Source organism: Sminthopsis crassicaudata, chromosome 2 (genome assembly GCF_048593235.1).
Source record: "Sminthopsis crassicaudata isolate SCR6 chromosome 2, ASM4859323v1, whole genome shotgun sequence".
Classification (NCBI taxonomy): Eukaryota; Metazoa; Chordata; class Mammalia; order Dasyuromorphia; family Dasyuridae; genus Sminthopsis; species Sminthopsis crassicaudata.
In genome coordinates, this window is record NC_133618.1 from 488568454 (window position 1) to 488595116 (window position 26663).

Below are 26663 nucleotides of genomic sequence, written 5' to 3' on the forward strand. Positions count from 1 at the left end.
TGTGTTCACACATTTCCTAACCTACTTTTCACCAGTTAGATGCGTAGTTGACACTGGAGGAACTGAGATGCTCTGTCCAAGGTCAGCAGCGCCCCAGGGATCCCAGCTCCTAGCCCCCTCTCTCAGGCTTCCCAGAGCCAGGCAACCGAACTAATTAGCATCTCTCTTTTCTGGACAACCCCAGGAAAGCTAAGTTAATAAGGAAGCCTTGCTGCCTGTCCCTTTCCAGCTTCAGTTCTGACTCACCCGCACTAGGGAGTTCCAGAGACAGAACCCCTGAGGATGAGCGGAGGGGGGGAAGGGTGGGGAAAGAGGTCGAGGCCTGAGTTGACAGCCCTAAGGGCAGGCAACTCCCTCCTTCGATGGGAGGAGTCCTGCAGCTGAAGCCCAAGACGAGGAAGTGCCGGGAGCCAACACCAGCTCAGCGGCAGCTTTTACAGACAGACAGACAGCAGCAGCAGCAGCAGCCCCAGCAGCCGCACCAGCCGCTCCAGCCGCTCCAGCCGCATGGGTGAAAGGGTCCTCCTGCAGTTCGGAGATGTAAAATAAAATGGGTCAGTAATTTTCATATTCACAATTAATTGGGAAAAAATGTAGTCGCCTCTAACATGGATGGCTGCCTTGGTGAGACTTGTAGATAAATGGTTTTAAGGGTTTTGTTTCTGGATTGGGTCACCGTCGTCATAGAGTGTTACATATAATAATAATTCTGTTTGTCACGTCCTTTGCGTGACCTAATTAGGACTCAGCAGTCACCGAGGTGGTTTGACCTGGGAGTGGTTTAAGCTGTAACGAGGATAACTGCACCCCGAGGTGTTCACGTTTGGAGTTAGCTTTAGACAGATTCCCTGAGGGTGGTGGGGACCTTCAGAGGTCATCCTGACCATCCCTGAACCCAGATCCCCTTCCCCCAGTCCCACTCCCCCACCCCCGAGTCATCTCATAGAGATGGCAGTCTGCCCTCTTCTTAAAATACCTCCGAGGAAGGAGATTCCAGCTTCCACATCATTCCTTCCAGTCTCACACACCTCCCTGGGACTAGATTCCTAGCCTGCAGGTCTGAGAGTGTATTGACCTATATTCACAGCCCTTTATTAGAATAGATTCTAATTGTCCTCCAGGCTGTAGGTGGTAGGGGCAAGCAGTCCTCTGACTTTGTACTTGTTTATAACCGGAAAGAATGCTCCATTAAGGGTTTCCTATCCCAGCTCTGCCTCTTACTACATGTATGCCCTTGTGTAAAAATGCTAACTTTTGGGGGCCTGGGTTCCTCATCTGCAATCTGAGTATGCTGAACTACATAACCTCTAAGAGTCTTTCCAATCCCAAATCTAAGTTTATAACCTCCATTAGTTAGAGGGAGTGCAAAATCTAACTTTTTGAGATTTCAGAGTACCAGGTTAGGATCTCAGTCTTGGGATTTAGGGGTGTGACTGGAGTCAGCTGGGAAAACTTGACTGCCACTTCAAAGAGACTTATATCTTCCTTCTGTCTACTGAAGCAGAGAGCAGAAAAATTATCCAGATAATTGGATCAACATAGCCAAGCTGAATAATTCATTCATTCCTTCCCCTAAGAACTCACCTCATTTCTCCTTCATGGCAAGTTTCCATCCCAAAGTCATCCATAAAATTATTTCAATTTACTTTGTTCTTTGACTTGAAGGATGGGGAATCAATACGATGCTTATCAGAATCAGATTCCAAAAATTCCTTCTTTGAATGAATGAAGGAAAGAAATAAGTGTTTATTTATTAATTCCCTACTTTGAAGTAATTAGGTGAGCCAGTGAATACAGTGTCAGGCTTGAAGTCAGTTCATACATGGCCTTAGAAACTTACTAGCTGTGTGATTTTGGGCAAATTACTTTACCCAGTTTGCCTCAGTTTCTTCATTTGTTAAATGAACGGAAGCAGGAAATGACAAAATACTCCAGTATCATTGCCAAGAAAATCCCAAATGGGGTCAGAAGAAGTCAGACACATGCCTATAAAACCACTGAATTGCAAAAATGTGCAAAGTGCCAGGGATACAAATAGAAAATTAAGATAATTCTTGCTCTCAAGGTAGTCACATTTTAATGTGAGAGACAACAAATACTGAAAGTTTCAACTGAAAGCTGAAGAGACACTATTAATCAAGAGTCACTTTGGGTTTGACATTTAGTAGACTGCAAGAGAGAGATTTTTCTCTACAAAATAAGAATTGTCCTTTAAAAATTTGTTATATTCATCTAAAGTATTCATTTGGGCTATTGAATGGGCCCAGAACACATGGGCTTCAGGGCATATTTGCCAAAGTAAATAAAGAATATAATCCTTGACTACATGATGGCCTACAGGAAAGGCTATGCCAAATGGTAGATTCACTCTACCATCACTCCTGATGTGACCAGTTAAGATTTTCTTTATAATTTTATTCAAATCTGTGGATGGATGGTATTGTTGAGATGAAAACTGCAGATTATAAAATCACATTTTAGAGCTAAAGAGGATTCTTCCATGTTATCTAGTACAACCTCTCCGTTTTACAGATGAGGAGGAAATAGGCCAAGAGAAAGGAAATGACTTTTTCACAGAATTAGAACCCAAGGATATCAGAATCAATAGTAATCTCATTGGTCACCTGGGTCAACCCTGCACAAAAAAAGAATTCTTTATATTACATACTTAACAAGTGGTCTTTTAACCTTTCTTGAAGACCTCTAGTGAAGGGAAGCCCACAACTTCCCTAGGCAGTCTACTGGACTTTGGGATAACTTTTTCCTTGAAGTAAACCTAAATTTATCTTTATATAGTTCTACCCATTGCTTCTCAGGCTTCTGCTATTTCACACCAAAAAAGAACAAGTCTTCAGATATTTAGTCATGGATCACAGGCTTTCTCAATCTTATCCCCAATTTCTTTACTTGGACTCAAGACCCTTTACTATTCTGGTTGCTTTCCTTAAGATGTTCAATTCAGTTCTATTAGATTGTGAGCTCCCTGAGGCAGTCTTTTGTTGCTTTTTATATATCCAAGGCTAAGCATAGTGCCTGGTATATAGAAGGCATTTAATAAATGCTTATTGACTAATTCATTGGATATTCTCCAGTTCAGCATTATCTTTCCTAAACTGGAACCCACAGACCTAAACACAATAATCCAGAAATGGCCTAACTCAATTCCAATAGACTTGAGGTGGAAAATGCCATCCACATCCAGAGAGAACTATGGGTACTGAAGGGGGACTTTCATTGAAGCATACTATTTTCATCTTTTTTGTTTGTTTGCTTTTTCATTCTCCTGGTTTTTCTCTTTTGTTCTGATTTTTCTTTTACAACATGACTAATATGGAAATATATTTAAAATGATTGTATAGGTTTCGAATTGCTTGCTTTATTGTGGAGAGAGGAGGTATTGGAGACAAAGAAAAAATTTAGAACTCAAAATCTTACAAAAATAAATGTTGAAAATTATTTTTACATGTAATGGGAAAAAACTGTTTAAAAAAAGAAATACACAGTACAACAACAAAAATGATCAAAGGCAGAATACAGCAAGATTATAGTTATGTTTATTCAAATCAACAATCTTTTATTAAGTGTCTAACATAAGCTGGGCACTGTGCTAACTCTTCATTATTGAAAGTTGAGTTTTTCTTAATAGAACCTATAATTGCACTTACTTTTTTCTTTTTGGTTATTGTATTACACTGTTGACTTACTGTTGGATTTGCAGTGGGTTTGTTTGTTTTTTCAAGCTGTCTAACCATGCTTTTCCACATCTTGTATTTGTCAAGTCAATTTTTTCAATTCAGATTTAAGGTGTTAATTTTTTTCCAACTAGATTTTATCTTATTAATAGATAGAATTTATGTAGCACTTTAAGGCTTGCAAAGCACTGCATATGTTATCTCCGTGGATCCACACAACAATCCTGTAAGATTAATGCTATTTTATCTACATTTTACATAAGAGAAAACTGAGTTTGAGAAAGGTTAAGTGATATGCCCACATATGACTACATAGCTAGTAAATGTCTGAGGCAAGATTTGAATTTGGGTCTTCCTGATTGTCCAAGTCCAACACTCTTACCCATATTGGGCCATACTGTTCTAGAAAATAATGCACCTAGATTTTGAACCCGATAATCATATCCACATCCAATACTCTTTCCATTATTCCACGCCACCTAATTCAAAGTACTAATATTAATAATAATCATTAACAATGGTTTATACTTTTTCTTTCCTTTACAAAGTCATACCTTCTCTACCATTTCCATCTCAAGGTTGGGAAATTTGGCTTAAGCTAAGGTTTAAACCCCAAGTCTTCTGACCCCAAGATTAAAGCTTCTACACAGAGTAGTTAAGCAAATTGTGTGTGCAAAAAATTTGTGCAAAAAGCACTGAATTTGGACTCAAAAAACCTAAGTTAAAATCTGTCACTTAGTGGCTCTGTACCTCAGTTTGTTTATTTGTAAGACAATGGGGCTAGTCTAGATGAACTTTAAAGCCCTTTCTTGCTCCAAAGCCTTGCCATGTTTATTATTATTTTTAAAAATCATGTTCATATAACCAGATTGTGATTGGCCATTCTCTTCTCTCAGGAGTGTGCAAAGGAAACATTAAAATATGATGATCATGTTGTTGTAATTATAATTCTTATATTTATGCAAAGGGGAATTTAAAATATTAGGTCACTGCTATTCAGTATTATTTTTTTGTTAAGGAGCTAACTGACCAGGGGATAGAGTGCTAGACCCAGTGAGAAGACTTCAGTTTAAATCCAGCCTCAGACACAAACTAACTGACTCTAGGCAAATCACTTAACCATCATTTGCCTCAATTTACTCCTCTGTAAAATGGAAATAATTATAGCTTCTACCTTCCATAATTGTACAAATCTCACAAATGATATAATGAGATAATATTTATTTATAAAGTATTTTGCAAATCTTGATACATAAATGCTAGGCATTATTGTTATTAATGTATCTTGCATATATTATCTTTGTTTTTAAAATATTTGGGGAAGGAGTAAAGTATGACAAGTGGTTCTTTCATATGTTTAACCAACACAAGGGGGAGTTTATTACTTAGAGGCAGATAGAGACACAGAGAGAGACAGTGAGACAGAGAGAGACAGTGAGACACACAGGGAGAGAGAGGGAGAGAGAGAGAGAGAGAAACAGAAAGAGAGAGAGAACACATATTTATTAAGTGTTTAAGTGCTTATTATGTGCCAGGTCCTAGTATGCAGATTCAAAATTTCATTCCACTAAAAGAAGACAATATATATCAGGGAATGGTGACTAGAGACATCTATCTTGGTTTAGGAAGTCGAAAAGGATGGTGAGAAGAGCCCTAGGACAATTGTTGAATCAGACCTCTCTAGAAATAATAGTGCTGATTTGATTTCCATGCCCATGGGTTGATCATTCAGTCAATCAGTCAGTATTTATTAATCACATATTATTCAACCAGTATCCTAGGACTGGTAATACAAATACCAAGAATGAAATAATCCCTATTCTCAGAGATTTTACTTTTCAATGGAAGGGGAAAGGTAAGAAGGATGGTAGTTGTCCTTTATTCTCAAAGTGATGACATCACTATGTTAGGGTCAAGGTTACTGTGTGTGTGTGACTATGACTAATCATATCAATATGACCTTGGAAGGCTCTACCACAAGTCAGGCACTAATAGTCCATGAAGAAGGATAAGTACATATATAAGTATAAAGGATAAATACAAATAGGTGAAAGATAGTTAAATGAAAAGAATTAGTAGTAGGAAGTAATAGAAGTTGGGAGCCAGGAAAGGCTTCATGTAGGAGGTGGTGCTTGAATGACATCTTGGAAGAAGGGAATCTATGAGGCGGGTAGAGGTGAAGAGGGAGTTTATTTCAGATATGGGACATAGCCAGTGCAAAAATATTGAGACCAGAGACAGAGTATACTGTGTGAAGAACAGAGAGAAAGCCAATTTGGCTGGTTGACAAAATGTGTGAGAGGGAGTAAACTTTCCAGCAAAGCTGGAAGATAGGCTGGGACCAGTTCATAAAGGATTTTAAAAGCTAGACAGAGAAGTATATACTTTATCTTAAAGGTAATAGGGAATCAGTGACAATTAATTAGTGAGTAGGGAAATGATAATGGTCAAGCAAGTGCTTAAGGAAAATAATTTTGTCAATTATAAAGAAAATGAACTACAGTGGGAAGAATCAAAGCAGAAAGACAAATTAGGAAGTCATAGTAATAGTCCTGAACTGAAAAGGAGGAAGTGAATAGAGAGAAGGGATTTTTGAGAGTGGCTCTCCAATCTCTCAGAAGAGACCTGGTACCTTTCACTCAATGATGAATATTCTGATACTTAATCATATCTGTCATTCAATAATTATGAACCCCTGTAGGTCATTATCAAAACCTATTTCCAATGACCAGTTCCTGATTCCTTATTTCCATACCTCTCAATCCTCTCACTCTGACGTCACAACGAAATACCATTCACTCCTTCTCTTGTGTCCTGTGGAATGCCTGTTCTGTAGCCAGCAAACTTACCTTTATCCTAAATTCCTTTCTCACTTCTTTCATCTTCTAATAGTCAGTGAAACCTGGCAACCTCCAATGACACAACCTCTGGCTACCCTTTTCCATAATGGCTGCATCTTCATTCATTAATTTCCCTTGACTCACTGTTTGAGATCAGAGAGTATCTCTCTCTCCCCCCCCCACCTCCAACACTCAGTAACTTCTCCTTTAAGCGAAGTTCATGCTTTTTACATCCATCATCCAATCAAAATCTTGGTAGCTACTGTTTACAGACCTCCAGGTACATGCCCTCCCTTCCTCACTGAGTTTAGTACCTGGCTCACATTTTTTTTCTCTTTCCTAACTCCTGCCCTAACTCTAGGGGACTTCAGTATATTTGCTGATTCTCCTTCAGATAGCTTAATTATTCAGCTCATCAACCTATTTATTTCTTATTATGGTCTACTCTTCTACCTTACCTCAGCCCCACATAGACAGTTATACCCTTGATCTTATCATCCCTCATAAATGTACTGCCTCCATATTACAAAATTCCAAAATCCCTTGATTTGATCATAACTTATTGACTCTTCCCTGCTTCCCTTACCAAACCTTACTCATTGTCTACACCACAACCTTTCATCTCTCAACCTTTCAGTTTTCTCCCAGATCATGTTCCCTACATTATTCATTTTCTCCTTTTGTACCCATTTTACTCCTTGGTGATCCATTTCAACTCTACACTGTTTTCTCGACTTCTTGGTCTCCTTATCGCATCATTGATCTCTGCCAAGATTTAGCCTTGAATGACTCCCACTATCTATTACTTTCACTCCTACAGGAGTTGCCCAATGTAGGTGAAGAAAAATCACACAATTCCAATTTTATACAACCTTAACTGGGGCCCTCACAGCTGTACTTTCAAAACTTTTGTTTTTAATCTCTCTTCAAACCTCCCATTCCTCCTCTTCTCTCCATTCTCAATTGGGAACCTTCTTTCATATTTTACAGAAAAAAGATAATATTCTCTGTGAGTTCCTTCTCCCCTCTTCTTTTTTGTCATTCATAAATGGCTTCTGCCACTCTCTCCCTCTTTACTCTTGACTCACATGAAGAGGTTATCTTACTCTTTACCAAGATCTACTTCTCTATTTGCAAAATTGTTCTCATTCTATCCCATTTTCTTCAACAGATTGTCCCCTTTGTCGTCCTTCTTATCTTCAAATTCTTCCTCTTTACTAGATCCTTCCGTATGGCTTACAAATATAACCATATGTCCATCATTAAAAAAAAATCACTTAATCCTTTCATCTTAATTATCATACCATATCTCTTCTGCTTTTTGGAGCCAAATTCCTCTCATACACAAGTTCTACCATATCAGGTCCTTGTCATTCAGTAAATTCCCATAGCTCCCTATTCCTTCCAGTATCATTTATATCCCCTGTTTAGCATTCAAAGCTCTTCATTATCTAGTCTCCATCTCTACTTCTTTCCCTGCTATGTACTCTTCTATCCAGAGACAATGGCCACCTTGCTGTTCCTTGAACAAGAAGCCCCATGTCTGGAAAGCTCTCCATCTTCATCTTCACCTGCTGATTTCTCTCACTTCCTACAAGTCCAACTAGAGTCCCATTTACCACTACTACTAATTCTAGTGACTTCTTTTACTTCTTTCCTATTTTTTTTTTTACATATAGTTTGTACATATCTAGTTTCCTATTGAGTTGTATGCTTCTTGAGGTCAGGATTTGCCCTTTCTCTTTTTTTGTATCCCCACTTAGCACAATGCATTGAATATAGTAAGCTATTAATAAATTTTTATTGACCAACTGTTTGTGAAGGTAAAAATGATAAGATTCACTTTGTGAAGTAAGGGACAATAAAGAGTCTCTAGGGTAATGCTGAGATTACACACCTGAGATTAGAGAAAGGAGTTTACTGAAGCATTCATGGAGATAACTAAATGGAAAGTGTGATGGGTCTGGAATGGACTTAAAAGGGAAAAACTCCTATCAGGAGCCCAGGGCTCCATCTTAGGAGCCAAAGTGCCAGGTGGGAGGCTTGAAGTGAAGGGAGGGAGCACAGCAAGAACAAAGAGGGTAAAATGTAAAATGATAAAATGTAAAAAGAAAAATCATCAATGTTTGAAACCCGTTTCATGGCATACAAAAAGGTAGTATTTATATGTGGCCCTTTCTTGACTCCATATGGGTTCTTGTAACTCAATGTAGGGGTTGCAAAATTATGATTTATTATCAGCAAATGTTTGATTTGTATACCTATTTTACATATTTATGTACCTGGGGTTGCATAAAAATTTCTCTGGCAAAAAAGGGTTTCCAATGCAAAAGTTTAAGAAGCCCTGTGCAATAGGAGCCAATTCAAACACATACTCATATAGGCATAGTTTGTCCTTGGCATTTCCATTCATTCAATAACCTGTCTAGCTGTGAGCACCTAGCTATCTTATCATTGCTTCCAGACCCAATACTCTAGCTTCTTTGGCCTACTTCAGCCTTTTTCTTTTCCTTTGCAGGCTAAAAAACATAGTTTTCTCTATTTAAAAGAAGCTGTGGAGTGCTACCAGCTTTTAAAGAGATGAGACTTGTGGCCCTACCTAGAAGATCTTAACATATAGACCAAGTCTTCTTAAACTTTTTTCCACTTTCAACCTTTGCCCGAGAGATTTTTATGCAATCCCAGGTACATAGATATATAAAATAATTTTACAAATCAAACATTTACTGATAATAAATCATAAAGAAATTTAAAGCAGTCCTTTGATATACATATCATCTTACTATTTATTAATGGTGAAAGCAAATTTGCATACTGATGAGATAGATAGACTTGTTTATTTTTACATAAAGAATTAAATCTGATAAGTGTATAAATATGTATACATATATTGCATTTAAATATACTTTAACATATTTAACATGTATTGGTCTACCTGCCATCTAGGGAAGGGGGTGGGGGGATGAGGATAAAAGTTGCAACAGAAGGTTTTGCAAGGATCAGTGCTGAAAAATTTCCCATGCATATGTCTTGTAAATAAAAAGCTATAATATAAAAAGGGAATTAAATATTAGTGGAATATTTGATATCTCAAAAGATAGCAAATAAAAAGGTATCAATAGTAAACTATTGCCAAAATTTTCATAACTTCCACATTTAATTAAGTAACCCCATAGGGGTTGTGACAAAACTGTTTAAAAAATTTTGATATAGACAACATGCTCACATATTATAAATCTCTCTCACACATATATATATTTATGAGTGTAGAATTTTAGAACTAGAAGAGACTTTAGAGATCATCTAATCTAATCTCATTTTACAAATTAGGAAACTGAGAATGGGAGAGATGAAGTGACTAGTAAGAGTCAGAGCTCCAATTATCAATTAAATGACATATGTGCTTATTATTGCCATGTTTTATGTTAGGGACTGTAGGTAGAAAAACAGAAAATGAGACAGCCTTTTCCCTCAAGGAGCTTACATCACATACACATCACAAACCCAATAACATGTACAATTTAAGTAAATACAAACTACATACTCAGATTTTAGGGATTGTAGGATTTAGAGCTAAAAGGTACTTTAGAGATTTCTCTAATTTCAAGGATGTAAAAACGGAGTTTGAGAGATGAGAAGATTGTAGGTATAAAAATAGAAGAGATATTAGAAGTTATCTAATGCAATCTCCTACTTTGCATGTGAGGAAACTGAGGCACAAGAAGAGGATAAGGACTACTCTTTCTCCTCCTGGTATCTTTGAGTTTTCCTACATGGCCTAAAACTATGCCTTACATTGCACTGGTTTATTAAAATATTTATTGAATGAATGAAGGGAAGTGAGGGAGGAGGAGATGTCATTAAAAAGGGGGACTTCTATGATTTGGCAATTTTGCCTAGGGCAAACCTTACTCTTTGATCAAAAGATCCATAGGGACAAGACAAGTTCTAGAACCTGTTATTTAGTAGAGTTAAAAGTTACATCCTGGAATCACCTTTATCTCCATGTGAGGAATAGCTACAGTTGGATGTCCTTTAAAACTTTAAAAGCCTCTTATCTGCTTGTATTTGAGCTATTATCTCCTCACCTCAAGATTAAATCTGCTATGCCCATAATGACTAAGGTTGATAAGAGAGTCTTTAAACTTTAAATAGTTCCCTGTGAACTCTAGGTGATTTTTTCCCCTGTGTAGGGGAAACCTTTATGGGGAATTGAAGTGGAGGATGGGGGAAGGGAACCCTCAAAGGAAAAGGACTTTGGGGTGGCTGGAGTGTAAATATTTAAAAATCTAATCTCATTTGACCATTGTCCCTCCAACTGCATTATAAGATACTTTCTTTCATTGTGTACTATCTGAATTACATTAATTAAGCAACTAATCTGCATGATCCATTTCAAACTTTTGTGTACTGGTTCCATAGTGATGCTATATTGAGAAATAGTGTCACTCATAAACATTATGGTCAATGAACAAGTATTTATTAAAGGACCAACTACTTTAACATTTGATCAGTGTTTAATTGGATTCTTTGTTTTTAATTATTGTATGAATTGGAATTTTTGTTGGTTTCCTTAAGGTTTATGATCAGACAAGATCATTCATCTGTTTTTCCTGGTGAAGAAAAATAATGGTTCAAATTGACTTTCTTTATGTCCTTAGGGTTGTTTAGCTTCTTTGTTAATGTGTTGTTTTTTTTTTAATTTTCAATTTTTTAACATTAATTAATTTTTAAATTTTGAGTTCCAAATTCTTTCCTTCCCTCCTACCCTTCTTCTATCTATTGAAAAGACAAGCAATATGATATCAATTATACATGTGAAATCATGCAAAACATATTTCCATATTAACCATGCTGCAAAAAAAAAAAAAAAAAAAAAAAAAAAAAAAGAGAAACATACTCCAATTTTCACTTAAAGTTCATCAGTTTCCTCTCTGGAGGGAGTTAGCATTTTTTCATCATGAATCTTTTTAAATTCTCTTGGATCATATATTGATCAGAGTAGCCAAGAGTTTCCCAGTTGATCATTATTACAACATAGCTGTTACTGTGCAAATGATCTCTTGGTTCTTCTGATTTCACTTTCCAGCTCTTACAGATCTTACCATGTTTTTCTGAAACTACCTTTTAGCACAACAGTAGTCCTTCACAATCTTATTTCCCAATTGATGAGCATTCCTTTGATTTCCAATTCTTTGCCACTACAAAAAGAGATGCTATAAGTCCTTTTCCTTTGATCTATTTCTAATACATACTTACAAGATAAATAAGAAGAAATGTTCAGTGATAGAACAGCTTTTGGCCCTCATACACAAAATGCATAGCTTTCCACATAAACTAAAAAGATAAGGAAGGGAATATTACTTAAATAGTGTGAATTCTGAAGTGAAGGATTGTTTTATGGGTGAATTTCTAGGTCATAGGGTATACATAGCCCTTTGGGCCTAGTTTTACTTTATTCTGCAGAATAGTTGGACCAATTCAGTACTCTACTGTTGATTAGCATCATTTTTCTTCATCCCCTTCAGCATTTCTTATTTCTCATAGTTATGAGGTAGTACCTCAGGGTTGTTTTAATTTGCCCTTCTTGAATCCATGATTAGAGTGATTTAGGCTATTTTTATATGATTATGGATAGCTTTGATTTCATCTTCTGAAAATGTATTGATGGATTTTGGTTTCTAATCCAATCTGTTATACATTTTCATTTTATGGGTAAGCTCATCCCATTTATGTTTACAGTTATGATTACTAAATGTATTTTCCCTTCCATCCTATTTTCTTCTGTTCTCTCTCCCCTTCTCCCTCCCTGTTTATTTTGCTTATAACCACTGCCTCCCTTAATCTGCTCTCCCTCCTCCTTTTATCACCTTCTCCTTTTATTTTCTTATTGAGTAAGTTGCATTTCTTTATACTACTGTGTGTGTGTGTGTATACACACACACACATATACATATATATGTATATTTCCCTCTTCAAACCAATTCTGATGAGAGTGAGATTCAAACATTGCTTGTTTGAATTACCCGTTTCATTTCCCTTCCTATTATAAAAGCTTTTTCTTGCATGCTTTTTTATGTGAGAAAAATTTTCCCATTTTATCTCTCCTTTTCTCTTTCTCCCAGTGCATTCCTCTTTCTCAATCCTACACTTTGTTTAGAAGTCATTTCAACATAATCAACTTATATTTATTTTCCTCTCTTTCTTTAAACTCATTTTAGCTACCATGATAATGATAAAATTCCTAGGAATTATATGTATCATCTTTCCATAGAGATTTATAAGCAGTTTAACTTTATTGAGGCCTTTATGATTACTCTTTCATGTTTATCTTTTTATGCTTCTCTTGAGACTTGTGTTTGAATGTCTCATTCTCTGTTCACCTTGGCTCTTTTCATCAGGAATGCTTGAAAATCTTCTCTTTTGTTAAAAATCCATTTTTCTCTTGAAAGATTATACTGTTTTATTAAGTTATTCTTCATCTTTCAGAATATCATATTCTAAGCCTTCTACTCCTTTAACATGGAAGCCACTAAAACTTGTATGACACTAACTGTGGCTTCACAGTGTTTAATTATTTCTTTCTGACTTATTGAAGTATTTTCTCTTTCACCTGGAATCTCTGAAGTATAACTGACTGTAATTCCTAGGAGTTTTTATTTTGGGATCTCTTTCAAGATATGACTGGTAGATTTTTTTCCCATTTCTGTTTTATCCTCTGAATCTAAAATATTGAAGTAGTTTTACTTGATAATTTCTTGAAATTTGATGTCTAGGTTCTTTGATCATGGCTTTCAGGTATAGATAGTTCTTGCTTTATGTAAATTCACATTATGCAAATTTGACTTTATGTAAGGAATTCTGATGAATCTACTTTCAAAAAAATAAAACCCATATTAACTTTACTGGATAGGACTGTATTCTTCTTCTCCACTCCTGCCCCTTCCTCAGTTCTGGCTTGAGCTCTATCAAGAGAGGATGCCTTACAGCCCTCTTTGTAGTGGCCAGAAACTGGAAACTGAATGGATGCCTATCAATTGGAGGATGGCTGAATAAATTGTAATATATGAATGTTATGGAATATTATTTTTCTGTAAGAAATGACCAGCAGGATGATTTCAGAAAGGCCTAGAGAGACTTACATGAATTTATGCTGAGTGAAGTGATCAGGACCAAGAAATCCTTATATACTTCAACAACAATACTATATGATGATCAATTCTGATGGATGTGGCCCTCTTCAACAATGAGATGAACCAAATCAGTTCCAATAGAGCAGTAATGAACTGAACCAGCTACACCCAACGAAAGAACTCTGGAGATGACTATGAACCACTACATAGAATTCCCAATCCCTCTATTTTTGTCCGCCTGCATTTTTGATTTCCTTCACAGGTTAATTGTACACTATTTCAAAGTCCGATTCTTCTTGTGCAGCAAAATAACTGTATGGACATATATACATATGTTGTATTTAATATATAATTTAACATATTTAACATATATTAGTCTACCTGCCATCTGGGGGAGGGAGTGGGGGGAAGGAGAGGGAAAATTGGGACAAAATGTTTTGCAATTGAAAAATTACTCATGCATATATCTTGTAAATAAAAAGCTGTAATAAAAAATTATCTTTGCATGTATTTGGAAGAGTAGATTACCCTCAAAAACATTAAAATTTAAAATATTGAAGTTTTTTGGTAGCAAAGGTCTTGTCTTGTATATCTCCAAATACTTTATACATAACAGGTGCTTAATGAATGTGTATTTTAAAATGTGGATCACTTTTATGAAATGAGTTCTGGGATGCTTCCTACTCCAATATTTCTTTTATTTACTAATGTGTAAAATACCTTAGATAGAGATTCAATTATCTATGGTAACAGATGAATAGCATTACATTATTAAGCCTTTCTCATTTAAAATTTTAGTGTATACCCTTGGTCTATTCATTCCTGATATAATATCTATCAAACTAAGAACTAAACATTGCATTATACACAGAAATAAATGAACATATTTATCTTAAAAAAAAAAAAAGAGAGAGAGAGAAAGAGAGGATGCCTTAGTCCTACTCTGCCCATTTGTCCAAATTTACATAACATAAAAATCACTTTACACAGTGGTCTGCAAAATGGTCCACCTATATAAAACAAGAAATATCCAGTAATTCTTAAATTATCTCTCCTTGATTTCCAGATCAGTTGTTTTTTAAGGATATATTTCACATTTTCTTTTTTTCCCCCCATGCTTTTGACTTTGCATTATTGTTTCTTGATGTCTCATAAAGCCATTAGCTTCTACTTAACCAATTCTATTTTTATGCCATTATTTTCTTCAATGAAATTTTAAAAAATAATTTATTTAATATTTTATTTTTCCTCTGTTACATGCAAAAACAAATTTTAACATTTGTTTTTAAAACTTTGAATTCTAGATTCCTTTCCTTCTTCCTCCACTACTCCCTCTCCCCACTTCCCACATTGAGAATGTAAGCACTTTAATATAGCTTATGCATATGTAGTCATATATAAAAATGAGATTTTTATACCTGTTTCTATTTGGCCACTTCTGTTTTTTAGGTGTTATATTTTTCAGCATTTTAAAAAATCTTTTTTATAAAGCTGTTAATTCTCTTTTCATAACTTTCCTCATCAGTCTCATTTCTTTTCCCAATTTTTCCTCTACCACTCTTACAATTATTTTTAACTTTTCCAAATTATTGTCTAGGTTCTTTCTTTCTTTTTTTGATAGTTTGCTAATTTTTCCAGCTTATTTCTTAGCTTTGAACTTCATGTTAATGTTGGGCTTTGTTCACCTGGGGATGGGGAGGCACTGTGCCAAACTTCAGGCTTTTTTCACGCTTCTGTTTTCAGAACTAGTTCTAGGAAACTGCACGTTCAGTGCTTCCAAGAGCTGTGATTCAAAGAGAGAGAGGTATGATCACTGGTTCCTTGTAAGCTATAAGCATTAGTACTTTTCTTGCCTTAGAACTGCAACTGGGACTCCTGATTCCTTTTGACTTACCCCATGTCCCCAGTGTTCCTCTCTGCTCTAGAACTGTAATCCAGAATTGTGTATGGGCAGTAGAGTTGCCACTCAATGCCAATTGTACACAGTGTCAGCATAGAGTCTCCTATAATCTCTTTCTGACCAATGTCCTTACTGCCTGTGAACTGAGAATTCTTTAAACTGCTGTGCTGAAATGGCCATTATTGCTGCTGCTTTCTGGGTGGGCACAGAGATAGATCTCCTGCTATCCCCTAAGTTTTCTTAGACCAGAAAAAAATGTTTCATCCTGTGTTTCACTACATTTGTTTTCAAGCAGCATTTCAAAGATGTTTGAAGGGGAATATTGAGAGAGTTCAGATGGGCTGCCTCTAATCTGCCATCTTGACTTCCTCTTTGTTAATATTTTGAAGAATAAAAAAAAAATATTCTTTTTTTAAAAATGTTTTTTAAATTGCTTTTTTCCCAAGTAAAAAGTTCCAATTGTAAGACTGCTAAGTTTGGGATTTGTCCAAACTTTCATTTGGATAAGAGGTTGATAAAGTGGAGCTAAGACTCTTCAGGGCTCTACTCTTGAGACCCTTTGTCAATGAAGACATGAACTTTTGGAAACTTTTTAATATACCTAGGTTTTGTGAACTTTGGGTTTTCCCTGCATTGCTGCTCAGCTGCATCTTTTTTTTTTCCTGTCTTAAGAATTTCTCACTTCCTCAGCCAAGTGAAGGAATTCGTTTTTGACTTATTTCCTTTCAAGAAGAGAGTGAGAAAGTGTACATGATTGGAACTATCTCAGCTGGGTTGTTCCTTTGGCTTTGAACTTTCAAAGCATTTTTACTAAACTAATGGACCTGCATTAATGGGTCTCTGGTCTCTTCCCTAGTAAGTTACTTTCTTGCAGATTATAGACTTCTGAAAAAAAAGAACCTACTTTATGGATTTTGCTTTATTATCTTGTGACCATACAACATTTATCCAGAAGTTATCTGAAATCTAAAAAATATTGACAAATATCTAAGGTATTGAAGAGGACCAGAACTCTGGAGAAGCATACTTGAAGCAAGGATACTTACAACAAGATGTTAACTCAGTGTGATTGATGAGTTGATGGTTCTCTAGTTTACATATACTTAGTACTTAGTATGGTGACGTAATGGTTCTCTAGTTCACACATTCTCAGTATGCTGTATTGATGTAATAAGACTAGGGTATTTAAGGGCTGAGAGAATTGGGAACACAGTCAGAGTGAACAGACTGTGAAGGAGACAATAAAGACTTTAGAGTCTATTCCTGACCATCCTCATGGTGACTATCCTGCTGAGACCAAGACCTGTCTGGAGGACCTCCAGAAAGCTAGCTCAGACATTACAGATATGACATAAGAGGATCTCAAGACCTAGAGTTAAGAAGGATCCAGGTTTTAATCTAACCCATCCAGAAATTTAGGATGTAAGAAGGATATCAGGGGAAAGCCTCACAAAAATATTTCTAGCTCCAGCTTTGCAAATCATTCCCAGGAAGAGCAGCAGGAAAAACATTCTCAAATCAAGTTGGAAAAATTAGATCATTTTACTTAGGGAGGAGAAATAGACCCTGGGACATAGTGAGATAGCTCTACCATAAAAAGGGGAATGCAAAGTGTTCATCTATAGTCTTTATAGCAGCTTCTGATTTCAAATGATTTTTGCTATGTGCTAAGCTTAGTTGTTTCTGTGCTGCAAGGAAGCATATACTTGTGAATTTTACTACTTGATCAAAATCCTAGTTACCCCACCCTAGTTATACTTCTGAACCTATGTATTCATTCAGTTTTACAGGTGAAAGAAATGGCAACTGCAGTTAAGTATCTTCCAGGGTCACTCAGGTTGTAAGTAGTAAAGCTGGAATTCAAACTTAGGTTGTGTGACTTCAAATTCATTGTTCTTTAAACCCTGCCATTTTAAGAGCCTGAATGATTGATTGGCACTTTGGTTCTGTTCTACATACAACCTTCATTCAATCAGTTTAATACTGACCCCAAATTAGAGTATCTATTGTTTTGGGAAATTAAAAATGCATGGGGTTGAAAACTGTCTGCAAAGAATAAATTGCCCACCTGGTATTTACTACAATTTATTTTTTTTAATTACCATATCTTTATTCTGATGGAAGTGGATATCTTCAACATAAAGAAGATCCAACTCACTCCCAGTTGATCAATGATGGACAGAAACAACTACACCCAGAGAAGGAACACTGGAAAGTGAATGTAAATTGTTAGCACTACTGTCTATCTACCCAGGTTACTTATACCTTCGGAATCTAATACTTAATGTGCAACAAGAAAATGGTATTTACATACATATATTGTATCTAGGTTATATTGTAACATATGTAAAATGTATGGGATTGCCTGTCATCAAGGGGAGGGAGTGGATAATTTGGAAAAATGAATACAAGGGATAATATTATAAAAAAATTACTCATGCATATATACTGTGAAAAAATATTATAAATAAAAAAATAAAAATGGAAGAAAAAAAATAAAATAAAATTACCATATCTTGCTAAATATTATATACTCTGAAAAGCAAATGGAAATATCTTTAGGGATATAGTGTATTGTGAACTAGGAATAGAAGGGTGTCTGACTTAGTAGTACTATTTCTGGTTTAAAAAACACAAATCAGTTCTATGTTCCTCCTTCCACAGTGGACGACATATAAGTCATACTTGACATATTATTCACTTAATCTTTTTAAAAAACGTCTAGAAGGGAAGATGACAAACACAATTTTCCTTTGTAAAACATATTAATATCTTATAATTCTTAGATTTAAGAAGTTTTTTCCTAATGTCCATTCTGAGATAACAAATGTCAGGAATAGTATTTTGGAATAATCTGTAACTTAGATTGGTCCTATGTGAAATGATCTACTCAATTCTATGAAGCACCTAGTTATATTTAATACATCTTTTTGCTTCTATAAAAAGATTCTAATATGAAGTCAATTATAGTATTGTAGAGCTGTAAGGGGCCTGAGAAGTCATCTAGTTTAACCATCCCCTTTTATAGATGAGGAAATTGAATTACAAAATGGTGGACTGAGTTAGCCCAGGTTCCATAGCCATGAAGTGGCAAAATTGGGATTTGGATTCAAGTCTTATCAAAGCCTGTCTTCTTTTGTTGTTGCATCATTTTTTTTTTTCATTTCTGTCCAGTTCTTTGTGACCTTCTTTGGGGTTTTCTTGGCAAAGATACTGGAGTGGCTTCTTATTACCTTCTTCAGCTTATTTTATAGATGTGAAAACTGAGGCCAATAGGGTCACATAGCTAATAAGCATCTGAGTCCAGATTTGAACTCAGGGAACATGAGTATTCCTGACTTCAGGCCTTGTGCTCTACTCACTGCACTTTAAATGTGTTTTGGTGAAAATAAAAATAAACACTCTGACAAATGTAGATGTAATTCAAAATCTGACTTTATAAGGACTTTATATGCAAGAGACAAGTAACAGCTCAACCAATTATAAAGAGATAGAAGGTTTAAAAGTGCTAAGGTTATTATTATAAAAGGAAAAGATAGAAGAAATGCTGGATTTGAAATCAAGAAGATGTTGAGTCACTTATTAGCTGTGTGATCCCAGTTATCACTGGGCCTTAATTTCCCCATCTATAAAAGGTTAAGTTCTAAGTTCCTGTTAAGTTGCAAATCTATGACTCTATGAAGCTATAAATTATGAATATAGTAAACATTTCCCAACAGCTAAATGTATAGGAATTGATACTGAATATTATGAGCTTCTTTAGGGCAGGGACTGTCTCTTATCTTATATTGTTTTGCTGTTGATGATGATGTTGATGTTTTTTTTTTTTGTTGTTGTTGTTGTTATATCCAGTGCTTAATACAGTCTCTCACACATAGAAAATACTTAATAAATGTTTATTGAATTATTGAACAGTGAAAGAGCTGACCTATCAAATGAGATCATTCCTTGGCCTATTTTGTCATACAAAAACATGATCTGAATTCTTGCCCAGCTGTGGCAAAGTTCTATATAGAGAGCAAACTATTGAAATAAATCAACAAGTGAATTAAGGAAACATTTCTTCACTGGATTTCTTCTCAAGATTAAATAAGAAGGAATGAATTACATGAATTAACATGATAAATTTTAATAGGACAGTTAGGTGGTAAGAGGCTAGAGTGCTGGGCCTAGAGTCAGGGACATTCATGTCCCTGAGTTCAAATCTGGCCTCAGATGCTTGCTAGACACTGGGCAAGTCACTTAACTGTTTGCCTCAGTTTCCTCATTTGTCAAATGAGCTGGTATCAAAAGATACCACCTCAGTATCTTTGCCAAGAAAACTCCAAATAGGATCACAAAGGATAGGACACAACAGGATAAGAATAACTTAATAATAATTTAATAATTCTTATTATTAAACAATATTTTATTCTTTCCAATTATATTTAAAGACAAATTTTAACATTTATTTGTAAAAAAAAATTGAGTTCCAAATCTCCTCTCTCCCTAAGATGGCAAACAACTTGATATTGATTATATTAATGTAAACAGTCATGGAAAACATATTTCCATATTGGTCATGTTGTAAAAAAAGAAAAATAATAAAAAATGAAAATTGTATGCTTCAACTTGCATTTGGACATGAATATTTTCCCTCGTGATTCTTTAAAATTGTCTTGGATCATGGTATTACTGAGAATAGCCAAATCATTTATAGTTGATCATTGTACAATGTTGCTGTTACTGTGTAGTGTTCTTCTGGTTTTACTTTCTTCACTTTGCAACAATTCATGTTGCAGTCTTTCCAGGCTTTTCTTGAAATCTGCCTGCTTGTCATTTCTTTTAGCACAATAATATACCATAACTTGTTTAGATATTCTGATATTCCCTCAATTTGCAATTTTTTGCCATCACAATGAGAACTGTTGTAAATATTTTTGTATAAGTAGGTCCTTTTTCCTTTTTTTAAAAAAAGTGTGCATGTGTGTGCGTGTGTGTATCTATTTTTGTAATTCAGACCTAGTAGATAGGCCCACATTCTTTTTCCTCAGCCCCTCTTATAAATATCACAGCCCTTGTTTCATAGAAGGTAAAAATATAGGCAGATCTGACTTTAAACAAATCTATTTGCATTTGAAAATTCTGTTTTATGCAAAAGCTAAAATTAACTTGTTTGCTCAAGGACAAGAACCTTATTTATCGTAAAATTTCTTAAAATAGATTCTCCTTATATATTCAAAAGTAGTATTCATAATATTTAGAGATGAAAGGGAGCATAAAAGTCTAACTGCTTCATTTTACAGGTGAGGAAATAGACACAGAGAGGTTAAATTACTTGATCAGGGTCACACAGCTAAAACTATCAGAATGGAATTTGAAATTTCTTCCTGATTTAACTCCAGTGTCTAATCCACTGTATTTATTTTGCATGTTTAACACATTTATTAAGCACTTATTTCGATTTTAGCCATTGTACTAAAGTAATCTAGGAATAAAAAGAAAGACAATTGCTGCTGCACCCAAATAGTGTACCTTCTAATAAAGAAGACAACTTGTAAATAACCAAGTACATACAATATGTAGAGATAGAATATGTCTGAAGGGAAAGCATTAATAGCTAGGGACACTGGAAAAGGCCTCTTGCAGAAAGTGGGATGTGAGATGAGGAAGGAAGGGAGTCAGGAAAGCCAAAAGGTAGAGGTAAGGGAGCATAATAGTCCAGGAGTGAATGATGCACAGTGCAAAACCATGGAGGCAGAAGATAGAATATCATGTGTGAGAAACTGCAAGTTTAAGATTAGTGTAGCTGCAAAGAGTGCATGAAAGGACATAAAATTTGAGAAGACTAAAAAAGTAGAAAGAGGCCAAGAAAGAGGAAAGAACTTCAACAAAGAACTTTATATTTGAATCCAGATGCAAGAAAGAGCCATAGGGGCTCATTTGAACAGTCAGATGACATACTTAGACTTATGTTTTAGAAAAATCATCTTGGCAACTGTTTGAAGAATGAATTGAAGCAGGAAACTAGTTAGAAGGCTATTGAAGTAGTACAGGTGAGAAGTAATGAAAGACTGGACTGATGTGACAGTGTAAGTGGACAAAAGGAACATATCTCAGAGATGCTGTGAAGGTAGAAATGGTAAGTTTTGAAAAGAGATTAACTATATAGGGTGAACGAGAATGTAGAATAAAGAAGGACACCAAAGTTGCAAATATAGGTGACTGGAAGGATAATGGTGCCTTTGACAGTTACAAGGAATATTGGTTGGATTTGGAGGAAAAGATAACGTATTTTGTTTTCATCTTGTTGAAATTGAGATAGCTAGAGGATATCCAATTTGAAATGTTTATGAGACAGTAAGTGATGTATGTCTGAACCTTAGGAAAGAAACTAAGGCTGTTTATATAGTTCTAGGAATAATCTGCATCGAGATAATAATTGAATTTATGTGAACTGATGATATTACCAAGTAAGAGAGAGAAAATTGTGGATCAGTATGGAAGCTATGATGATCCAGTAAAGGAGGCAGAGGAGAATAAAGGAGGCAGAAAAAGAATCAACAGAGAATTGTGTTGGAAAAACTAAGAAAAGAGAGAACATATGGTGGGAAAAGGGGGAATTGGTCAACAGATCAAATGCCAAAGAGAGGTGAAGAACAAAGATTGAGAAAAGATCACTGGACTTGAAAATCAAGACCTCATTGGTAACTGCACAGAACTGTTTCATTTGAATGATGAGATTGGATATTTAACATGTATTGGTCTACCTGCCATCTGCGGGAGGGGGTGAGGGGAAGGAGGGGAAAAATTGTAACAAAAGATTTTGCAACTGTCAATGCTGAAAAATTACCTATGTATATATCTTGTAAATAAAAAGCTATTTAAAAAAAAAAAAGAATGATGAGGTTGGAAGACAATATACATGCAGAAGGTTTGAGAAAAGAGTGAGAGATAGGGGGCACAGTAAGTGTAGATGGCTTTTTAGCTTAGAAGCAAATAGGTTGATAGTGGGGTGGTAGGCTCTTTTGAGGATTTTTTCAGACTGAGGAAGACTTGGACATATTGGTAGGAAATGGAAAGAAATAATAAATAGAAGATACTGAAATATGGAAGCAGTCTGCTGAAAGAGATTGGAGGGTTTGAGATCAAGAGTGTGAGAGGTGAAGAGTTTTAGAAAGGGCAAAAGGCACCTTTTCATTAGAGATTATAGTAAAGAAAGAAATTAGTGGGGAATTATGTCAAGGAGTTGTGAGACCAGAAGAGGAGATAAAGGAATGTTTGGAAGGAACATATTATGTATATAATGGTAGAAATATAGGACATTAAGTTGAAAGTGACCTTAGAGATAAATTAATCTAAGAACTCTCATTTTATAAATTTGTAAACTGAGGTTCAGAAGGTTTAAATGACTTGCTCAAAGATCTATACCTAGTAAATATCAAAGCATGAACTAAACCCAGCCCTTTAGATTCCTAATACTTTTTTTATTTTTCTGCCATATCATCCAGTATATGTGTAAAAAACAAAATAAATCCCATAAACGATTGCCATTTAGGAGCATGTGAATAACCTCAAGGGCGCTATAAATGCTATCTAGTATGATAGTTTTAGGGCAGCCAGATGGCATAGTGGAGAGAAAGCCAGCCTATTCAAACCTGGCCTCAGATACCTTCTACCTCTATGACTCTGGGCAAGTCATTTAACTCTGCTTAAATTCCTTTATCATGAACTGCAGAAGGAAAAGGCAAACCACTCCTATATGTCTGCCAAGAAAACCCCAAATGGGGTCACAGAGAGTCAGCCATGACCAAAAGAACAACAATAATTATCAACATAAAAAGGATGGAGCAACTGGAGCTTTGTACCAGGGCACCACCATCCCAAGAGTGATACTTCCCTGTATCCTGTGGTCCTCTACTGCATTCTTACACTGTTGGTTACTATCCCATATGGCAGGGGTTGGGAACCTTTTTTCTGCCAAGCCATTTGCAGGCCATACAAAATTATCAACTTATCAAATTCAAGAGTGGGAGGTTATTGTACCTTGATTTCAGCTCATCATTGAGCTGAAGGCTAATTTGCCTTAGCAAATGATTTTGCAGGCCAGACATTCCCCACCCCTGCCATATGGGATCACATGATTAAATGTAGTAATCATGAAATTATGATTTGTTATCAGTTAATTTTTGATTTGTATGCCTATATACTGGAGATCATGTAAAAATTTCTTGGATGAAAAAAGATCTCAAGTAGAAAAGATTTAAGAAACTCTTATCTGCTGGTCCATATTGGGTAGCATACGTCCCTGTTCCTTTCCTTGGCCTCCACTGCCAGTTCTAGAGTTCCATTCCCACAGAACTCTCCTCTCCAGACCCACTTTCTCAATTACAATACCTTTTTGCCTCTTTTCATTGATTAGGGACCATTAACTGTGGCACAGTGGCAAAGATAAAACTGAGGAATGTTTACCCAGTTATGGCTCTGGCAGCTTCCCAAACACTTTACTTACCAAAATAAGCCATGGAATAAACTTTCTTTTTTTTTTTTTTTTTTTTTTTTTTTTATATATATATATATTTTATAATATTATCCCTTGTATTCATTTTTCCAAATTACCCCCCCTCCCTCTATTCCCTCCCCCCGACGACAGGCAATACCATACATTTTACATGTGTTACAATATAGTCTAGGTACAATAAATTGTTTATCTGACATAGTTTTTGGTTTAGGCAAAACAGCTCAGTGGCTAGTATGTTAGAACTTGTTATTGTTCAATTGCTTTAGTTGTGTCCCACTTTTTGTCACCCTATTTGGGTTTGTTGTTTTATTTTGTTTCCTTTTTTCCTGTTTAAAAAAACAAACAAACAACATACTGGGGTGGTTTGCCATTTTCTTCTCTAACTCATTTTACAGATGAGGAAACTGAGGTAAACAGGATTAGGTAATTTTCCCGGAGTCACACAGTTAGTAAGTGTCTGAAGCCAGATTTGAACTTAGGAAGATGAATCTTCCTGACTCCAAGTTTAGTGCTCTATCTATTTTACCACCCACCTACCCAGCATGTTAGGACAGAGACAGAGAACTTGGGTCCCAATCCTACACTTAGTAGCTGTGTGACCCTGGGCAATTCATTCAGTCTGTTTCTTCATCTGTAAATGGGGATGATAATAGCACCTACTTCTCAGGATTGTTGTTAAGGATCAAATGAGATAAAATCCACAAAGCATTTTGTAAACTTTAAAGAGTGATGGCTATTATTATTATTAAAGGTGAAAACTGAACTTGAATTGTATACATTCCATTAAGCCCTATGCCACCTGATATTTGTGTAAATATTATCTTAGTTAATTATCCCTGAATAAATAGATCTGGAAGGAGAGAATGGACAGAGGACATTCATTTGATAATAGTCATACCTCAGAAACTGTGCCATAGAACTGTTTAATGGGAAGGGACAATAGATATATTTTAGTCTATGTCTGCAACTTTTAAATTTGAAAAAAAAATATGAAAAACATTAGTTTTCATTACTTCTGCTCTCTTTAGCTTGACATTTCTCCCTACCTCCAATGTCCCTGCTCATTTTGGTAATAAAAGACCATTCAATTATTTTACTCTATGCAATTTGTATATGGACAGTGATATAGAAGCACCTATTGTCCCATCACATTTTTTTCCTGCAAAACCAATATTCCAATTTACAAAAACATCTAGGTAGCACAGTGGATAGAGTGTTAGACTTGGAGTCAGGAAGACGAGTTTAAATTCATCCTTGGATTTGATCCAAGTAATTTATATTCTGCCTCAGTTTTTATAATTGTGAAAGTAAGAATAAAAATAGTCTTTAACTTCTAAAGTTGCTTTGTGTGGATAAACTGTTTGCTTTGCAAACTTTAAAATGCCACAGTATATAAATGCTAGCTATTATGATGATTATATTAATATTGTTAAATCTCTTTTCTGATTTTACAATACTCCTGGCTTTAATTTTGATTACATTTGAGAATTTGGGTTCTAATGAGAGAGAAAACTTCAACCTGTTGATCTTTTACAGTGGTTATTTGAATGGCTTCACTATGACTAATTCAATGAGTAGCATATAGCTAACAAAAACTGTCTATGACTGGCCAGGAAACTGGCTCCTTTTCTATATATCTTTTTAAGAGGTTGAAAAGAAGTGACTAGTGACTTCCTCCTCTCTGTTTTCCTTAAAGCAAGGGTCTTCACCTTTTGATTTTTGTCATGGATCTCTTTGGAAATCTGGGAAGTTTATAAGCCTATCTTAGAGTGTTTTTAAGTTAATAAAATAAAATACATACAAAGGAAACCAATTATAATGAAAGAAAACTAACATTTAAAAAGAGAAACCTTGCCTTAGAAAAACATGTACTTTTTATTAGCTTAGGGAAGTTTCTTAAACATAAAGGGATGGTATAAATTTGATTTTTCTCACTGTTGAATTTTATGCCATTTAAGGTCTCTTTAATATTGGTTAATGGTTTAGCACTTCAAACTGTAATGCAAGAGAAACTGAGGCAAGATAGAGATTAGAGAGTTTTTAATATTTTATTTGAGAAGGAGAGATTGTCTGGGGCCAAAACAGGATCCATGTTGATCCCAGCAGAGTGAATGGGACTCCAGTCTCAAAGTTTGCAGAAATGAATGAAGAATTCCAGGGATTCTTTATAGGGCTCCAGCAATCAGGAGAGACAAAGGCAGGGGGTGGTGGTGGTGTAGACCACTGATGAGCAGACCATAAATTTGATTCTGACAGGTTGGAGTTAAGGACCATAAATTCTTGATAACTTAAGAGGACCTAGGAACCAGGATGTCTGAAATAGAAGATCTTTCCTTCTCTGAGATTAAACATTTGCAATTTATGATCCTAGAGTAGCCAGCCTTAATTTATATCAGTCCTAATGGTCAGGAAGGGGGAGCGTTGCAACCAGGGAAATTGAGGCAGAGCAATTCAGGTAAACTGAAGTAGAACAATTTAGAGAAATTGAGGCAGAACAGTTCAGGGAAACTGAGGCAGGACAATTCAGGGAAACTGAGGCAGAAAAATTAAAGGAAACTGACATAACAAACTCATTATCTATTACTGGAAAAAAAATGG

The 26663-nt window shown here is 35.5% G+C and overlaps 1 protein-coding gene across 2 annotated transcripts in view; it reads left to right on the top strand.

Moving 5' to 3' along the window:
• Window positions 1-387: 387 nt before the first annotated feature.
• CHD9 (chromodomain helicase DNA binding protein 9) overlaps window positions 388-26663 on the top strand; it is a 241857-nt gene continuing 215581 nt past the window's right edge. For both annotated transcript variants that reach the window (XM_074293386.1, XM_074293394.1), the window contains exon 1: window positions 388-554. The gene's annotated coding sequence lies outside the window, so the exon portion shown is untranslated. The remainder of the gene's footprint in view (window positions 555-26663) is intronic.